Source organism: Hyperolius riggenbachi, chromosome 11 (assembly GCF_040937935.1).
Source record: "Hyperolius riggenbachi isolate aHypRig1 chromosome 11, aHypRig1.pri, whole genome shotgun sequence".
Taxonomy (NCBI): Eukaryota; Metazoa; Chordata; class Amphibia; order Anura; family Hyperoliidae; genus Hyperolius; species Hyperolius riggenbachi.
The window spans coordinates 31,855,914-31,873,658 of NC_090656.1; positions in this window are offsets into that span (position 1 = coordinate 31,855,914).

The following is a 17,745-nucleotide window of genomic DNA, read 5'->3' on the forward strand; positions in this document are numbered from 1 at the left end:
TGTTCCAGCGACAGTCCGGCGTGTGTACAGTCTGTCTGCAGACTGATACGGCTGTTTCTGAGCGATCCGCCGGGCGGATCGCTCAGAAACAGCATTATTAGTCCGCCGACAGACTGTACACACGCCGGACTGTCTGCTGAAAACCCGCCCAGCGGGAGGTGACGACAGACCCGTCGTTGCCTGCAGTCCGGCGTGTGTACGGACCTAAAACCTGCAAAAACGGATAAAACTGACAAAAATGAAAGAGATAAAGACAAAGACAAGTCATCTTTTCAGTCCTCTCAGAATAGACATTCATCATCTTCCAAAGAGAAGCGATGTGCTATTTGTAACAATCGTATATCATCTTCTTCTAAGAAACTATGTCAATACTGTACTGATAAGATAATTAACCTTTTCGGGACCGCGTGCATTAGATTCTATGCCGCACTTGTGGCTGTTCTAGCCTGATGCGGCGTAGAATCTACACCGGCCCGCAGTTTCCGCTCCCGACGCGATCGTGCGCACCCGGAGGGGGAGATTAAGCTGTCATATGACAGCCGACATCTTTCCCGAGTGATCAGCAGCCATCGCGTATGGCTGCTGATCACGTGATCACTATGATCGCCGTCCGATCATAGTGATCAGTTTGACAGCTGCGGCGGCAGGGGGGAAAAGAAGAGGATCCACTCACCTCCCTGCCATTCCCGCGACGATCGGCGCCCCCCTCCGCTCTGGCCGGCATCTCCGCTCCGTCTGACGTCAGCCCCGGGTCCCGGCTTGATGACGTCATCAAGCCGCGACCCGGAACTGATCGTCAGACAGAACGGAGATGCCGGCCGGAGAAAAGGGTCCCGTGCGGCTCATCGCTGGAGCCTGGAAGGTGAGTGAAGGCTGCTTGCAGAAGGGGGGGCACAGGCCACTATGGGGGGACACAAATCCAGCCAGCCACAGACGGGATCCGGCCGCCTGACCACCCCAAACGCGCGCACCCCCCTCCCGCGCAAAATGCCTGATCCTTAAGGGGGGGTAGGCGGCCGGTCCCAAAAAGGTTAAGGATGAATCTCCTGTTGTGTTCAAAGACTTAATGGGCTAGATGCACTCAGAAATGTCCTCTGCTATTAAGGAAATTAAGGACTCTAATATAGCATACTCTTCCTCCTCTGCAGTATCAGGCCCACAGGCAGGCCCTTCCTCTGCTATATCTGAGCCTTCTACCACTATGGAGGTTTCCATCCCTCCCGCCTATCCCCCCATACAGACTATATCTGTTACTAAAAGGAAAAGGGGTGAGGTGTCAGATGTGTCACTCTTATCTGAAGAGGAGGGTGAAATATCTTCCCTAGAGGAGGTTTCTATTAAGGACACTGCTGATAAATCTGATAGACCTTAAGAGTTTGCCTTTTCTCCAGACCTTAGGAAGGATTTACTGGCGGAAATGCATAATGTTAGGGGCATTGCAACAGAACATAAGTCACTGGCACCCTTGGATCAGATGTACGAGAGTTTGTCAGAACCTCAGACCAGTGTCATTCCAGTCCATTCTTCCTTAAAGGTGAACTGAAGTAAGAGGTATACAGAGGCTGCCATATTTATTTCCTTTTAATAAATACCAGTTGCCTGGCAGCCCTGCTGGTCTGTTTCTCTGCAGTAGTATCTGAATAACACCAGAAACAAGCATGCAGCTAGTCTTGTCAGATCTGACTTTAAAGTCTGAAACACCTGATCTGCTGCATGCTTGTTCCGGGTCTATGGCTAATAGTATTAGAGGCAGAGGATCAGCAGGGCTGCCAGGCAACTGGTATTGCTTAAAAGGAAATAAACATGGCAGTCTCCATATACCTCTCTCTTCAGTTCCCCTTTAAAAAATATGATAAAGAAGGAATGGGATGAACTTGAAAAGAGGGCCTTTTGGCCTCGTTCTCTATCACACAAATACCCGTTTAGTCCGGAGGATCAGAGATTCTGGGGCCCCTCTCCCAAGCTTGATCCATCTTTTTCTAGGGTTTCAAAAAAGACTGATTTACAATTTGAGAATTTCGGTAACTTAAAGATCCAATTGATAAGAAAATGGATAATCTGCTTAGAAGAGCCCGGGAATCTTCCTCTTCAATTTTCAAACCTTCTGGTGCCTCCACTGCTGTGGGTAGATCATTAAGAACCTGGCTATCTGAGACTCAGGATAAAATAGCTTGTGGTGTACCAAGAGAGGAGATTTTAAAGGACTTTCCTAAATTGCTTAATGCCACTAATCATATGACTGATGCAGCCGATGACACGGTTAAACTGATGGCTAGAACCACAGCTCTAGTTAACTCGGCCAGGCGTGGAGTGTGGGCAAAGACTTGGCAGTGCATGAGCCCTAATCGGAATGAACCCAGGTTCAGCATTGGTTGTGTCTCCCTCTCTCCTTGAAAAAGCGGGGTAACTTCCGCGAAACTATTGGGTCCGTTTGAGGGGACCCTCCGCCTCTCTCTGCCTCCGCTGTGCTTGCCTTCTCTCCCATCACACCCGGCTAAGTATTGATCTAATCCTCTTTTTTTCACTACAGGCTGTCACTTTTCATTCACTGGTCCTGACTATCCTTATTGATTTCACTCTTGGATTTTTTTCCCCAAATTGCCACCGAGTTTTTGTGCATATTTATGTGGTATTATTATTGTCTGTTTAGCACATATAGTATATTGAGATTGTCTCATCTTTTCACATGTCACATCCAATGCTGAACCTGGGTTCATTCCGATTAGGGCTCATGCACTGAGCCCTTTGAGGATTCTAGAGTCTTAGCTTATACAGGAGGCTTTATATATTGTATATTATGCACAGTAGTATTATTATATTTCAGGCAGAGATTTTTATGGGTCTGTTTCCTATTTTAATTGTTTTTAAACCATGAACATTTTGTGAACTGCAATGTTTGAAGTATAAATACAAATATATTTTTGCTATTTTTGATATAATAAAGATATATATATTTTGATATTGTCTATAATTGTCCTGAGTGGTGCTATTTTTATAGGGTTTCTTTTCTCCTTAACCTTTTCGGGACCGCCTCTATGAGATCCTACTCCGCACTTGTGGCTGTTCTAGCCTGATGCGGCGTAGGATCTACGCCGGCCCGCAGTTTCCGCTCCCGACGCGATCGTGCGCATCCGGATGGGGAGATTAAGCTGTCATATGACAGCCAACATCTCCCCCGAGTGATCAGCAGCCATCGCGTATGGCTGCTGATCACGTGATCACTACGATCGCCGTCCCATCGTAGTGATCAGTTTGACAGCTGCGGCGGCAGGGGGAAAAGAAGAGGATCCACTCACCTCCCTGCCGTTCCCGCGACGATCGGCGCCCCCCTCCGCTCTGGCCGGCATCTCCGCTCCGTCTGACGTCAGCGCCCGGTCCCGGCTTGATGACGTCATCAAGCCGTGACCCGGAACTGATCGTCAGATAGAACAGAGATGCCGGACGGAGAACAGGGTCCCGTGCGGCTCATCGCTGGAGCCTGGAAGGTAAGTGAAGGCTGCTGGCAGAAGGTGGGGCACAGGCCACCATGGGGAACACAAATATAGCCAGCCACAGAGGGATCCGGCCGCCTGACCCCCCCAAACGTGCGCACCCCCCTCCCGCGCAAAATGCCTGGTCCTTAAGGGGGGTAGGCGGCCGGTCCCGAAAAGGTTAATGGTATATAGTAAACAATGACGCCAGGATCCCAGTGGGAGGGAGAATTTCCCACTTTTACGAAAATTAGTTACTACTTCCTCAAAATCTATGGCTGCAAAAGATAGTACTGGAAGGGTATACCATAGAATTTGAGCATCTCCCCCATTAAAGTTTTTCGTAAATCCAAATCCAGGGACATTAGTGCAGAAAAATGCTCTACAAAACGAGATTGCTTCATTACTACCGTAGTAAAAAGAGTAATCCGGGAGGTTCCTACTTGCCAGAGAGGTCAGGGATATTATTCCCCAGTATTCTTGGTGAAGAAAGCACAAGGTGAACATCTTTTCATTCTAAACTTAAATGGTCTAAACAAAGCTGTAAAATACAGACGGTTCAGGATGGACAATGTCACTTCAGTAATAAATCTTCTTTACAAGGTCTGCTTCCTAGCATCACTGGATTTAAAGGATGCCCATCTACACATCCCAATACATCTGCACTCGCAACAGTACCTGAGATTTGCTATTCTATTTCAGGGAGAGGTAAGACATTTCTAATTTAATGCATTACCTTTTTGGTTGGCCTCTGCACCTTGGCTGTTTACTAATCTTATGTCGGAAGTTTTAGCAGTCTTAAAGAGAACCCGAGGTGGGTTTGAAGAATATTATCTGCATACAGAGGCTGGATCTGCCTATACAGCCCAGCCTCTGTTGCTATCCCAAACCCCCCTAAGGTCCCCCTGCACTCTGCAATCCCTCATAAATAACAGCCACGCTGCTGACAAACAGCTTGTCAGAGCTGGCTGTGTTTCTCTATAGTGTCAGTCTGCTGCTCTCCCCGCCTCCTGCAGAACTCCAGTCCCCGCCTGCATCCCTTCCCTCCCTGCTGATTGGAGGGAAGGGACGGGGGCAGGGACCGGAGCTATGCAGGAGGCGGGGGAGCAGCTGAGCCTGACACTACAGATGTAAACACAGCCTCACAGCATGGCTGTGATTTATGAGGGATTGCAGAGTGCAGGGGGACCTTAGTGGGGTTTGGGATAGCAACAGAGGCTGGGCTGTATAGGCAGATCCAGCCTCTGTATGCAGATAACATTCTTTAAACACACCTCGGGTTCTCTTTAAGGAATAGATCCATTAATGTTTTTGCCTACCTGGATGATCTTTTGTTTTGGGGCAGTTTTCTTGCTTCTGTGGAAGTGCAGCTTAATCAGTCTCTGGAATTGCTTCAATCTTTAGGATGGTTAATTAACGGGCCTAAATCTTCTCTTCAGCCTAGTCAGTCTATGGAATATCTAGGTTTCATTATTTCTACTACTGATAAAGTATATTTACTGCAAAGGAAAATATCTGAAATTTTTAACGCTGTTGTATCTTTTCAGGCTGCAGAGTCAATCACTCTAAGGAAGGCCATGTCAATCCTAGGACTGCTAACTTTTTCCTTTCCGGCAGTCCAGTGGGGACAATTTCATTCCAGGATTCTGCAAAACTGGATTCTCAAAAGTTGGAACAGGAAGGTGGCAACTTTAGAAAACAAAGTATTAATACCTCACAATGTAAAAGCATCTCTCATATGGTGGAAAAATCCTGCTCGTCTTTCAGTAGGTCGAGGATGGTATTATCCAATACAGAAGATTCTGACAACCGACGCAAGCTCATGGGGATGGGGTGCTCATGTGGATTCTCTACCAGCACAAGGTCCCTGGTCCACCTCAATGAGGGAAAGGTCATCCAACAGCAGGGAATTGCAGGCAGTCTGGAAAGGTCTCTTACACTTTATCACTCTTATCAGGCAGTGTCATCTCTTATTACGCACTGACAACAGCAGTGTGGTTACGTATATCAATCGACAGGGAGGGATGAGAAGTTGTCAATTGTGGACGCAGACGTCAAAAATTCTTCAGTGGGCCGAGAACAATCTAAGATCCATCAGGGCTGTGCATCTGAAGGGTTCATACAATCATCTGGCAGATTATCTCAGCAGGTCAATCCTTATGCAGGACGAGTGGTCCCTCAATCCGGAAGTGTTTCGCAACATCTGTACAACATGGACATTTCCGGCAGTAGACCTGTTTGCCAGGAAAGACAATGCGAAGTATCTAAAGTTTTGCTCCCTGTGTACTCAGGACACGCCTTGGGCGGTGGATGCTTTCTCAGTGAACTGGGGAACAGATGTATGCCTTTCCCCCTTTGTCGTTAATTCTGAAAGTTCTCAGCAAGATAAGACGAGAGGGAGCTCGATTGATCCTAGTAGTTCCTTTTTAGCCAAAGAGACCATATTTCAGTCTATTACAGAGATTAGCAATCAGTCCTCCGTTAATGTTACCAGACCGTCAGGATCTCCTCCAGCAGGGACCAGCTTTTTTGCATCCAAATCTGCATCAGCTTCATCTATCCGCTTGGAACCTGAGTGGAACATCCTTAAATCTAAAGGGTTTTCTGATGGACTGTCCGAGACCTTAATACAGAGTCGTAAGAAGTTAACTAGAGTAATTTACCAGAAAGCCTGGAGAGTCTATAACATCTGGTGTTCGGAAAGATCAATGCAAACTGATTCTTCTACCTCAGTTTTGGAATTCTTACAGTGTGGGTTCCAGAGGGGTCTCAATATCGGCACGCTAAAGGTGCAGACAGCTGCAATCAGTGTCTTTCTGGAGAGAAGACTAGTGCAGGAAGATTTCATTATTCGTTTTTTCCAGGCACTTAAGAGATTACGTCCAGTAGTTATATCTAAAATTCCTACTTGGGATCTGAATACGGTATTACAAGCAATGTGTGATTCTCCTTTTGAACCTCTTGACCAGATTTCAGAGAAATTTTTGACATTGAAGACTTTTCTTCTGGCAATTACTTCAGCCAGAAGAGTGGGGGAGTTAAGTAAGAAACAGACAAACTGTTTCTCTCTACACGGTCACTGGTAGAGGCAATAGCAACTAGATAAGGGGAACTAATGATTCTAAAGTTTATTTCTCTCTCTTTATCTTGCTAAATTAGCTGACCAAAACTAGATAGGGAGAAATTCAGGACATTTCAGTTAGATAACTGCATTTCTGCAGTCTTTAGCAAATTTATTAGCTGACAGGCATAAAAGTCAGAAATAGGACCCAATCACGCCATATTGTAATTATTAACTTAATGACATAATGCTTTATGTGACTATAATGCTATAAAAACTTGAGGTCTTTCATTATTAAACTGAGAAGATCTGGTTTGCAAACATGTAGCTGTTATCCGTGTGATCTTCTTCCTAAGGGCCTAAAATTCAGAGTCCGTTAGCCAACGTATGATTAGAGGTGTTTGGCCTCACTTTAAAATTATATTACAGGTCTTAGACTTTACAATTTGGCCCCATCGAACAGGGACCGCGCAACAATATCCACCTGGATCTCGTCTGAGGTGTGGGATAGAGGACATACAGCTGCCTATTGGGAGATCCGTCAACTTGGTAAGAACCACTTGACTTAGCTCCTATATATCTCTGTCTCCTCTCTCACAGCCTCTCGTCGTGGTCTGGGTGAGTATTAATGCCTCGCAAAAACTGATCCTTGGCTACTTGGATGTATTTGTCTTGTCTGTGGTGTTTGTTTTTATGTAATCTAACATTGTATTTGGGTTTATTAACTGTCATTCTGAAAATGCATGTGTAACACCTTACAGTGCAGTGTTGATGTAACTTGTAGCTGTAATTTTGTTGTTTATGCGTCTCTTTTCAAAAAGGTTGTAAAGTGTTATAAATAGATCGTAGACAGGTTGCTGTATTCTGTAGAAACTGGTTGATGGTTGTTAATATCTGCGGTCTAGCTTTGTTGATTTAATTGGTGGCTGTTTCTGTATTAAGGAGACAATAGGAAGTTGTTTTTATGCAGCTATGAGACCATAATATAAGATTGTGTATGTTTCAGTTTAGTCTATACTAGTTAATGATTAACAGGCCTCTGCTGCTAGAGAGAATATACCTCTCATTACAGGCCTGTGATAACGGTAACGGCCAGATCAAGGACCCCTGATCTGTTTGTTTCCCTACTGTGTAAAAAGCATTTACTCTGGCATAGAAATCAACTATAAATAGACTTGACTGACACAGAGTACCAAGGCACCTTTTCAAATATATTTGGTCTAAATTTATGTACGTTGGAAGGTGTGAGTAAAGTTGATGTTGTTTTGGCATTAGTGATTTAGTGATTTAAAGGTTATTAGTCAGAACATCACTGTTTGGATGTACCAATGGTCTAGCACCATACAAAATAAATGGGATACAGTTGGGGACATCAAACTTGGAGAAGGACTTAGGAGTACTCATCGACAACAAGTTAAATAATCATACTCAATGCCAAGCCGCTGCAGCTAAAGCTAACAAAATTTTGGGATGCATTAAAAGGGAAATAAAAACTCGAGATGCTAGCATAATATTGCCCCTGTTTAACTCTCTAGTAAGGCCACATCTGGAATATGGAATTCAGTTCTGGGCACCACATTACAAAAAAGATATTGCAGTTTTAGAGCAGGTGCAGAGACGAGCAACAAAATTGATACGTGGGATGGAAGGTCTCACTTACCAAGAAAGGTTAGATAAACTGGGTTTATTAAGTCTAGAGAAAAGAAGCCTTAGAGGGGATCTAATTAACATGTATAAATACATCAGAGGGCAATATAATAGCTTGGCGGATGAGCTTTTTTTCCCTAGGCCTTCTCAAAGGACTAGAGGACATGATCTGCGCATGGAGGAAAAACGTTTTAGCCATTTATTTAGGAAAGGGTTCTTTACAGTAAGAGTGATTAAGGTGTGGAATGCATTGCCACAGGAAGTCGTTATGGCAAAGTCTATACCTGCATTTAAAGGGGGCTTAGATGCTTTCCTTGCGTTGAAAGACATCCATGGCTACAATTACTAGGTAATGCCTAATGATGTTGATCCAGGGATTTTGTCTAATTGCCATCTGGATTCGGGAAGGAATTTTTCCCTTTTGGGGCTAATTGGACCATGCCTTGTAAGGGTTTTTTCGCCTTCCTCTGGATCAACAGGGATATGTGAGGGAGCAGGCTGGAGTTGTACTTTGTACTGGTTGAACTCGATGGACGTATGTCTTTTTTCAACCAAAATAACTATGTAACTATGTAAAGGAAGACACGAATAGGGATATAATAGAGGGATATAGTAGAGTGAATAAACAGCATAGAGGATTGTTGGTGAATATACATAAACGCAAGTGTTAAAGTGTCACCTGCACATCAGAAGTGGTATTACATTTACATTTCAGTTTGCTATGTTATATTCTATAGCAAAAAGAGGTAACAAGGTTTCAATACTGTCTGCCATGTGTAACATTTCTTAAACTGGCCACTAACGGTCTAATTTCTAGCGAAAAATCGTTCGAGCGATCAGAAATTCTGATCGGATTGGTTGTAAATAATCTCCATTGGTGGACACAATCGATTATGAACGAGTGGAAAAAATGTCGCCCGAATGAATTTTCGTCGAACGAAAATTTGGATTTTCTTGGTGGTCGTGATAGATAGGAAGAAATGATTGGTTAGTTGATGGTGTAGTGAACGATTTTTCGTCTGATCAGAATTTCTGATTGCTCGAACGATTTTTCACTAGAAATTGGACCGTTAGTGGCCAGCTTAAGTCACTGCATTCCACAAGGAGCAAAATGTCTAACAGCAGACAGGGTATCCAATGTTAAAAATTACCCAGTGTCAACATCTGTCAGGAAGTTAAGGACATTTCTGGGTCTTGTACGTTATTGCAGGAATTGGAGCCCAAATGCATCTCAGTTAATGGCACCTTTGTATGAGAGCATCTCCAAGGAACCATTTGTAATCACTGGAGCAGGTAACCTATTTTTCAGCCAAACTTGATTCAGTGATTCAAGGGTCTCCTAGATGTGTTGGAAATGTAGCAGCCTGTGCCCATATGTTTACTAAGTTGACTGATTCAGTATTAGGATATAGTCTCACCTTGCTGACTCCACACAGTGTAATTGAAATGTTAAACAGGGTATAGATAAAACATTTGTCAGTGGCAAGGTTAACAAAATATGAGGTTTTTATTTATTGTATTTATAAAGCGCCAACATATTACGCAGCTCTGTACGTTATTGTATTACTTACGCCAGAAAATCCAAAATTAAAAAGGTGTAGCAATCTCAATCCAGCTACACATCTACCAGATGAAGAAACTGAACAGTTAGAGGAACATGATTGTTTAGAGTTAACACTTGGAAACAGCGGTTCAAGAATCTTTACCTCCAAATACAGTAAATCAGCTCAAGAAGCTGAGCTTCATGCTCTCATTGAGGCCTGTACTCTGGCCACAGGTAAGACTGCCAATGTCTACACAGACAGCAGGTATGGGTTTGCCATATCACATGACTACGATCCGATTTGGAGGTCCAGGAACTTTATGACGGCTGCAGGTAAACCAATAAAAATGCTGATCTAGTAAGTAAATTGTTTAAAGGGAACCAGAGATGAACGTTTCACACAAAATAAACATATCAGTCGATAGCTTGTAAAGAATAAATGCTCTACCTGATAATTTCGCCACTCTGGTGTGCCTTTTTTAGTGTTTTTTATCCATTATTGCTCCAGGAAAAATCAAATATGGCCGCCGGCTCATATCCCTTCTCCTTCCGGGTTATGAGTTGTTCTGGATGTGCTGTCTAGGCTATATGCGACTAGGCTGCTGCAGCCTTTCATCTGTGTGCTTTCATTTTGGTATGATGTGCAGCTGCCTGTAGGAAGTGTCTCTCATAGGAATGAAACTGCAGTCATCATCAGTATCTAGTGCACACAGAGCACACAGGGATCATATTGCAGCCACAGAGCTTCTCTCTCAGCAGGAGCAGCCCCTCCCATGTCATCACAGCTCTCAGTATGCAAAGCAGGAAATCTAAGCCAGGAGGTGGCAGGCTTGGGCTTGAAAATACTACACAGAAGAGTGACTCAGCTATAATGATTCCAGGTCAAACCTAGACTGAGCCAGTCGGGGATTCTTATCACAGCTGCTAATAAACTAATTATAAGGAGAGAAACAGAGCGCTCCGATAGTGCGTTACCACTTTTAATAAAATCACACGCAAAAATGTATACACTTACAGTGTATGCGCAAGAGTTGCGCATATAGGAGGCCACCGGCGAGTCCCCTCAGCTTCCTGTGCCTGGCCAGGGCAAACAGGATCCGTGCAGATGGTGGGCAGGTAACGGAGAAGGACGACCGCCGGCTCAGAATCCTCACGGCAAGCCGTCTGACGTCACTACGCGTTTCGGCGCTTTAGCCACGCCTTCTTCGGGTGACGCGACGGCTGGACGGCTGCCGTTTTTCTAGAGGAGCATTACTTGTAGACCCGCCTAGTGGGGCGGGGCAAGGCGCTCTGTGTCAAGATTTAAAACTTAATAAAGTTTAATTCAAAGTTAATGAAGTTTAATTAAAAATTCGTAAAAGATTTTTGGTAAAAACTTTAGAAAAAAGGAGTTTAATAAAAAAGCTCATGTAAAACAATATTTGTATAAAATTGAGACATTCAAAGTTAAATAGGATGACGTGCTACGGAGGGAATATCCGGAATGCGGAGGGTGCTTGGCTGTGTTAGAATAAACACAGAAATTACGTAATCCGTGATGCTGGGCTGTGTATGGTCAGCCTCAGCCAATATATTAAAACCAGCAATGTTATTTGGTATTTAATTGATTAAAAGACACGGGGGTAGCGTGATCTGTACCGCTAGGCTGTGTGGGACTCGCCAATGGACCCCTGTCAATACATTAAAACATCCAATGGTATTTGATTTAGTGAAGAAAAAGGAAAAGAAAGGGGGGGGGGGGTGAAATAAATGCACATAGTTGATGACAGATGACATCTGAGGTGTGGGTAGGGGTAGGACTAGTAGTGTGAGACATTGAAAGTGAGTAATGTGTTATGAATATGAAAATAAGGCCCCACATTATTCATATTCATAACACATTACTCACTTTCAATGTCTCACACTACTAGTCCTACCCCTACCCACACCTCAGATGTCATCTGTCATCAACTATGTGCATTTATTTCACCACCCCCCCCCCCCCCCCTTTCTTTTCCTTTTTCTTCACTAAATCAAATACCATTGGATGTTTTAATGTATTGACAGGGGTCCATTGGCGAGTCCCACACAGCCTAGCGGTACAGATCACGCTACCCCCGTGTCTTTTAATCAATTAAATACCAAATAACATTGCTGGTTTTAATATATTGGCTGAGGCTGACCATACACAGCCCAGCATCACGGATTACGTAATTTCTGTGTTTATTCTAACACAGCCAAGCACCCTCCGCATTCCGGATATTCCCTCCGTAGCACGTCATCCTATTTAACTTTGAATGTCTCAATTTTATACAAATATTGTTTTACATGAGCTTTTTTATTAAACTCCTTTTTTCTAAAGTTTTTACCAAAAATCTTTTACGAATTTTTAATTAAACTTCATTAACTTTGAATTAAACTTTATTAAGTTTTAAATCTTGACACAGAGCGCCTTGCCCCGCCCCACTAGGCGGGTCTACAAGTAATGCTCCTCTAGAAAAACGGCAGCCGTCCAGCCGTCGCGTCACCCGAAGAAGGCGTGGCTAAAGCGCCGAAACGGGTAATGACGTCAGACGGCTTGCCGTGAGGATTCTGAGCCGGCGGTCGTCCTTCTCCGTTACCTGCCCACCATCTGCACGGATCCTGTTTGCCCTGGCCAGGCACAGGAAGCTGAGGGGACTCGCCGGTGGCCTCCTATATGCGCAACTCTTGCGCATACACTGTAAGTGTATACATTTTTGCGTGTGATTTTATTAAAAGTGGTAACGCACTATCGGAGCGCTCTGTTTCTCTCCTTATATCTTCCTTATCAGCATACTGGCACCACCCAGTTAAAGGAGCAGCACCGAGGCACATCCACTTAAAGGGCCATATTTATCTCTAGCTAGCGCTAGGATCAACACTTTGCAGCTCTAATAAACTAATTAAGCAGATAACAATGAAACTAAAAGCAGGGTAGGTGTTTACTGTCATGTTCCCACTGATAAATGTAATAAAATACATGAGGGTGCTTCATCTCTGGTTCTCTTTAATGCTCCTCAGTTGCCAACCAAGGTAGCCATATTGAAAGTACAAGCACACACTAAAGAGCAGTCAAAAGAAGCCAAAGGTAATCGCAGAGCAGACGCTGCTGCAAAAGCATCCGCTCTCACTCCCCTGTCAGAAAGTTGCAGATGCAGGAGGCAACCAGTCGCAAAGCTGCATGGAGCAGCAAGGGGGCACAACAAGAAGAAGAAGGTGGAGTGTGGAGGGCAGGATCTTTGTACTGCCTTCCCAGGTCATTGTATCCAATGATGGCTGCTCTAACACATGCTCCAATACACATGGGTAAAAACAATATGGTTGCTCTGGTAGGTAAACACTGGATAGCGCGTGGGTTCAGCTCCATTGCTGCCTGAGTCACAGCAAATTGTGAGATCTGCATGCGACATAATGTTGGACAAGTGGTTAAGGTAAGACAAAGGCATACGCCTAGGCCTGAGTACATGTTTCAAAGGTTACAAATTGACCTCATATAGCTACCAAATGTGGGAGGGTATGAATTTGCCCTGCTTTGTGTTGATGTCTTTTCAGGATTGGCCTGAGTGTTGGCCAGTAATCAAAGCAAATGCTAAAATATGAAAAAACAAAAACAAATCCCTAACAGAGGTTATATGCAGATATTCACTGCCAGAGGTACTTGTCAGTGAACAAGGTTCTCATTTCACAGGACAGGACAGGAGTAGTGGGAAAGTAGAAAGACTAAATGGTACAATTAAAACAAAGGAAGGAAAATGTGTGAATATACAGGTAAGCTGTGGACAGAATGTTTACCTATTGTCCTGTATAGCGTAAGAACTACCCCAATCAGGGCCGGTTTAAGATACTTGGGGGCCCTGAGGCAAAAGTAAATTGGGCCCCCCCCCCTACATTATACGCACCCAGAAACGTCAGCCCTCTGGACCCTGAACGTGCTGCTGTACTACTGGCCCTGTTGCGGTCAGCAATGACCCCCCTCCCCCTTCCGGAGCCGGTTTGCAGCATATCACTGTGTGGAGCGCTGGTGGTGCAGTTGAGGGCCGTAAGGTGGAAGTTCAGCGGGCAGAGGCGGGGATTCATACTTTACCTGCTTCCGTCTGCATCACACTTACCTTGGTTCCCTTCCTGTCTGCTGGACCGCAGCGGCGCTCTCCCTGACGTGACGCAGGCATGTGACATCATGTGGGGAGAGTGCCGCTGCAGTCCAGCAGACAGGAAGGAAACCATGGTAACTGTGATGCCAACGGAAGCAGGTAAAGTATTAATACCATTAATAGCCATTCCCATAACTCATACTGTATTAAGTAAAGAAAGGCTCGTAGGCCAGAATCACACTACAGATAGAGCCAGAGTTGTTTGGAGAAACCCCGTGTTAAAACCAATGCCTAATTCAAAGCCCACCAATGTATAAACATAGACAGATCATTTGTAGAGCCCCTAGTGTCCTTAGGTAGACTACCCAAATCATGTTGTAATAACGCTGCCTATAACTTTCCTATGCTCTGGAAAAATGGAACCATAGGTGACATGGGTTATGATGCATGGTCCTTGGGAATAGCTTTGCTTATGCGGCTAGGGGGTAACACTGGTTATATGAATTTTCCCTCAGATCAAGGTGTTAATAAAACATTATGTAATTTCACTGTTCAAGATACTATCCGGATTCCAGAGTGTGTTAACTTATTAGGGATAGAGCTTGCCATGATAGGAGCAAGAGCACATGCTAATGTTTCAAAATAAATATTTTCACGAGGTAGAATCTCATTGCAGTCACCTTATTACTGTGTGTGTGGGTGATAGGCTTATACCTGGCTATCTATAGGTAGTTTTGGCCAATGTACTGTTGCTACCCTAGCACCAGCATTAGCAGTTCTAGATGAAAAAGCTGTAACAGCAAAGAAATAATTGCTACCACATCATAAATTGTATTAAAAGGAATCTACTGTAAATAACTATGCGTGGGCATTCTTTCTAACATGGACCAGATGGAAATGATGGTAAGATTAAATAACTACTCCGGACTAATTGATCACATGTTCAATGAAACAATTGCTGCAGTCACTGCTAACACAGCGGAAATAGCCCAGGTGCATAAAGTTAGCTTTACAAGGAAAGTTGGCTCTTGCCTTCATACTGGCTTGGCAGGGTAAGAATGCATGTGGATAGATAATGGTGATATCATTTACAATCAGTTACAGAAGGCAAAGGAGTTGCAACACGCTGCTGGGGAAGTAGGCAATAAAGGATGGAATCCTTTTAAAGGTACTAACATAGGAAACTTATTTGGTTCAATTGGAGGGTTCCTTAACCTCTTGAGGACTGCAGTGCTAAACCCCCCTAGCGACCAGGCCATTTTTAATAAAATAGGTCACTGTAGCTTTAAGGCCAAGCTGCAGGGCTGCACAACACAGCACACAAGTGATTCCTCCCCCACCCTTTTCTCCCCACCAACAGAGCTCTCTGTTGGTGGGGTCTGATCGCTCCCCCCATGTTTATTTTTTTTAAATAAATATTATTGTTACTTTTTTTTTTTTAAACTGATTCTTTAAAAATGTTCCCTCCCCACAGCCAGCCAATTACGGCGATCGGCTGTCATAGGATTCTGCCTATGAGAGTCGATCGCTCTCTTGTCCCCCAAGGGGACAGCCGTGTGACACGGCTGTCCCCAGTACAATAGCCACTCGGAGACTGAAGGAAGGGTGGAGCTCCGCCCCCCAAGCAGGAGATGAGCACGCCCTGCAAAACAGAGCCCCAGGACTTTATGCCGATTGGCGTTAGGCGGTCCTGGGGCTGCCGCCACGGCCACGCCCATCGGCATGACGCGATCGGTAAGAGGTTAAACAAATTGTCGCTTATCTGGTGATGTTCTAAATTTTGATGTTCTACATTTTCTATAGATTCATTATGTGTTTCATTAGCTCACGCATCTAAGCTCACATCTACTTAGTCGAAAGAAGAAACTCCTATAATGAAATATCTACCCAGGAGTATGAAAATTGTGTGACAGCTTTGGTCTAAATATCAATTCCTGTACCTGAATGCCTATTAGCTATCCTCGAATGTTGTGTTGGGCAAGTTCCAGGGTACAATAGGGTACTTAGCGACAAGTCGCTAGGTTTCTGATAAGACCTAGGTAGGTTAGTCAGAAGTCTATGTTAAGAAGCTTTGATTCCATTCTGTAACATTTTGTTTTTAATTGATCATTGTTATAATTGATTCATTAATTTACGTGGCCATCATATGGCCAAAAGGGGGGAAATGTGAGGGTTTCATCAATATACCTTAGATTATAGTTATATTTAGTTATAGTTTCTTCTCGGTATAACAGACAGGTTCTCTTAGATTTCTGCTATAGTAAGAAACAGACAAACTGTTTCTCTCTACACGGTGACTGGTAGAGGCAATAGAAACTAGATAAGGGGAACTAATGATTCTAAAGTTCATTTCTCTCTATCTTGCTAAATTAGCTGACCAAAACTAGATAGGGAGAAATTCAGGACATGTCAGTTAGATAACTTCATTTCTGCAGTCTTTAGCAAATTTATTAGCTTACAGGCATTAAAGTCTGAAATAGGAACCAATCACGCCATATTGTAATTATTAACTTAATGACATAATGCTTTATGTGACTATAATGCTATAAAAACTTGAAGTCTTTCATTATTAAACTGAGAAGATCTGGTTTGCAAACATGTAGCTGGTGTCCGTGTGATCTTCTTCCTAAGGGCCTAAAATTCGGAGTCCGTTAGCCAACGTATGATTAGAGGTGTTTGGCCTCACTTTAAAATTATATTACAGGTCTTAGACTTTACAGACTAAAGGTTCTCGTGCTTCAAAACCAACAATTGCAAGATGGATAAAGCAGGCGATTTCTTTGGCTTATCAGTCCCAGGGTAAAGTTCTGTCAACATCTGTCAAGGCTCACTCAACAAGAGGCATCTCAACTTCATGGGCAGAGAGGGCTGGAACCTTCATCGAGCTGATTTGCAGAGCGGCTACCTGATCTAGCCAGAACACTTTTGTAAAGCATTACAGACTTTTAATCTTTTGTCCAGCAGTGACCTTTCTTTCGGTAGAAAGGTCTTACAAGCAGTAGTCCCACCCTAATTACTTATCTTGATTATCGTCTCAGAGGGGGGGGGGGTCAGTGTGCTGTCCCAGGGACGTTCTGGGAAAGACCACACTTACCTTCGGTAAAGTCTTTTCCAGTAGTCCAGGGGACAGCACCCCTACGACCCACCCTGTGTGGGAACTCTATTATTAAAATAAATTATGCAAGCATCATAGAGGATCCGGTACATCTTTTTAATAAACTGGGGAGCTCTGTGAGTGGCTCCTATTCATCTATGCTTCCTGTCCTTTATGCAAATTTATATTTTAATAGCTTCCTGTCCAAAGTTAGAGGGGAGACAAGTCTCAGAGTAGGGGTGCTGACCCCTGGACTACTAGAAAAGACTTTACCGAAAGTAAGTGTGGTCTTTATTTTCTATTAGCTTAAAAAAAGTATGTTAAATGTTGAATTATCTCATATGACTGATACAGTCTTTGGGCTGGTGCACACCAAGAGCGGTTCTGAGTGTTTTTTAAAAACACTTGGGGGTAGAAAACCACTTGGCTAATGTATTGCAATGGGCTGGTGCACACCAGAACGTCTCGTTTTTCCCCTCAAACGCAAACTTGGGTCCTGCAGCATTTTTGAGATTTCTGAGGCGTTTCTGCCTCAATGTAAAGTATAGGAAAGTGGAGAACAGCTCTGAAAAACGGTAGATCAGAGCAGTTTTCCAAGCGTTTTGTTACAGAAGCTATTCAGTTACAGCTTTACAGTAACAAAATATAAAATCTGCTACACAAAAATGCTCCAAAAAAATGCTAGGCATGTTTACAAAATCTCTCGAAACATGCCTAGAATCGCTCTGAAAAACACCTTTAAAACTGCTAGCGTTTGCGGATCCACTAGTGGTTTTTGGTGTGCACTGGCCCTTTCAGTGTCCCAGAAGCTACAATATATGAACTATTGACCTTTATTT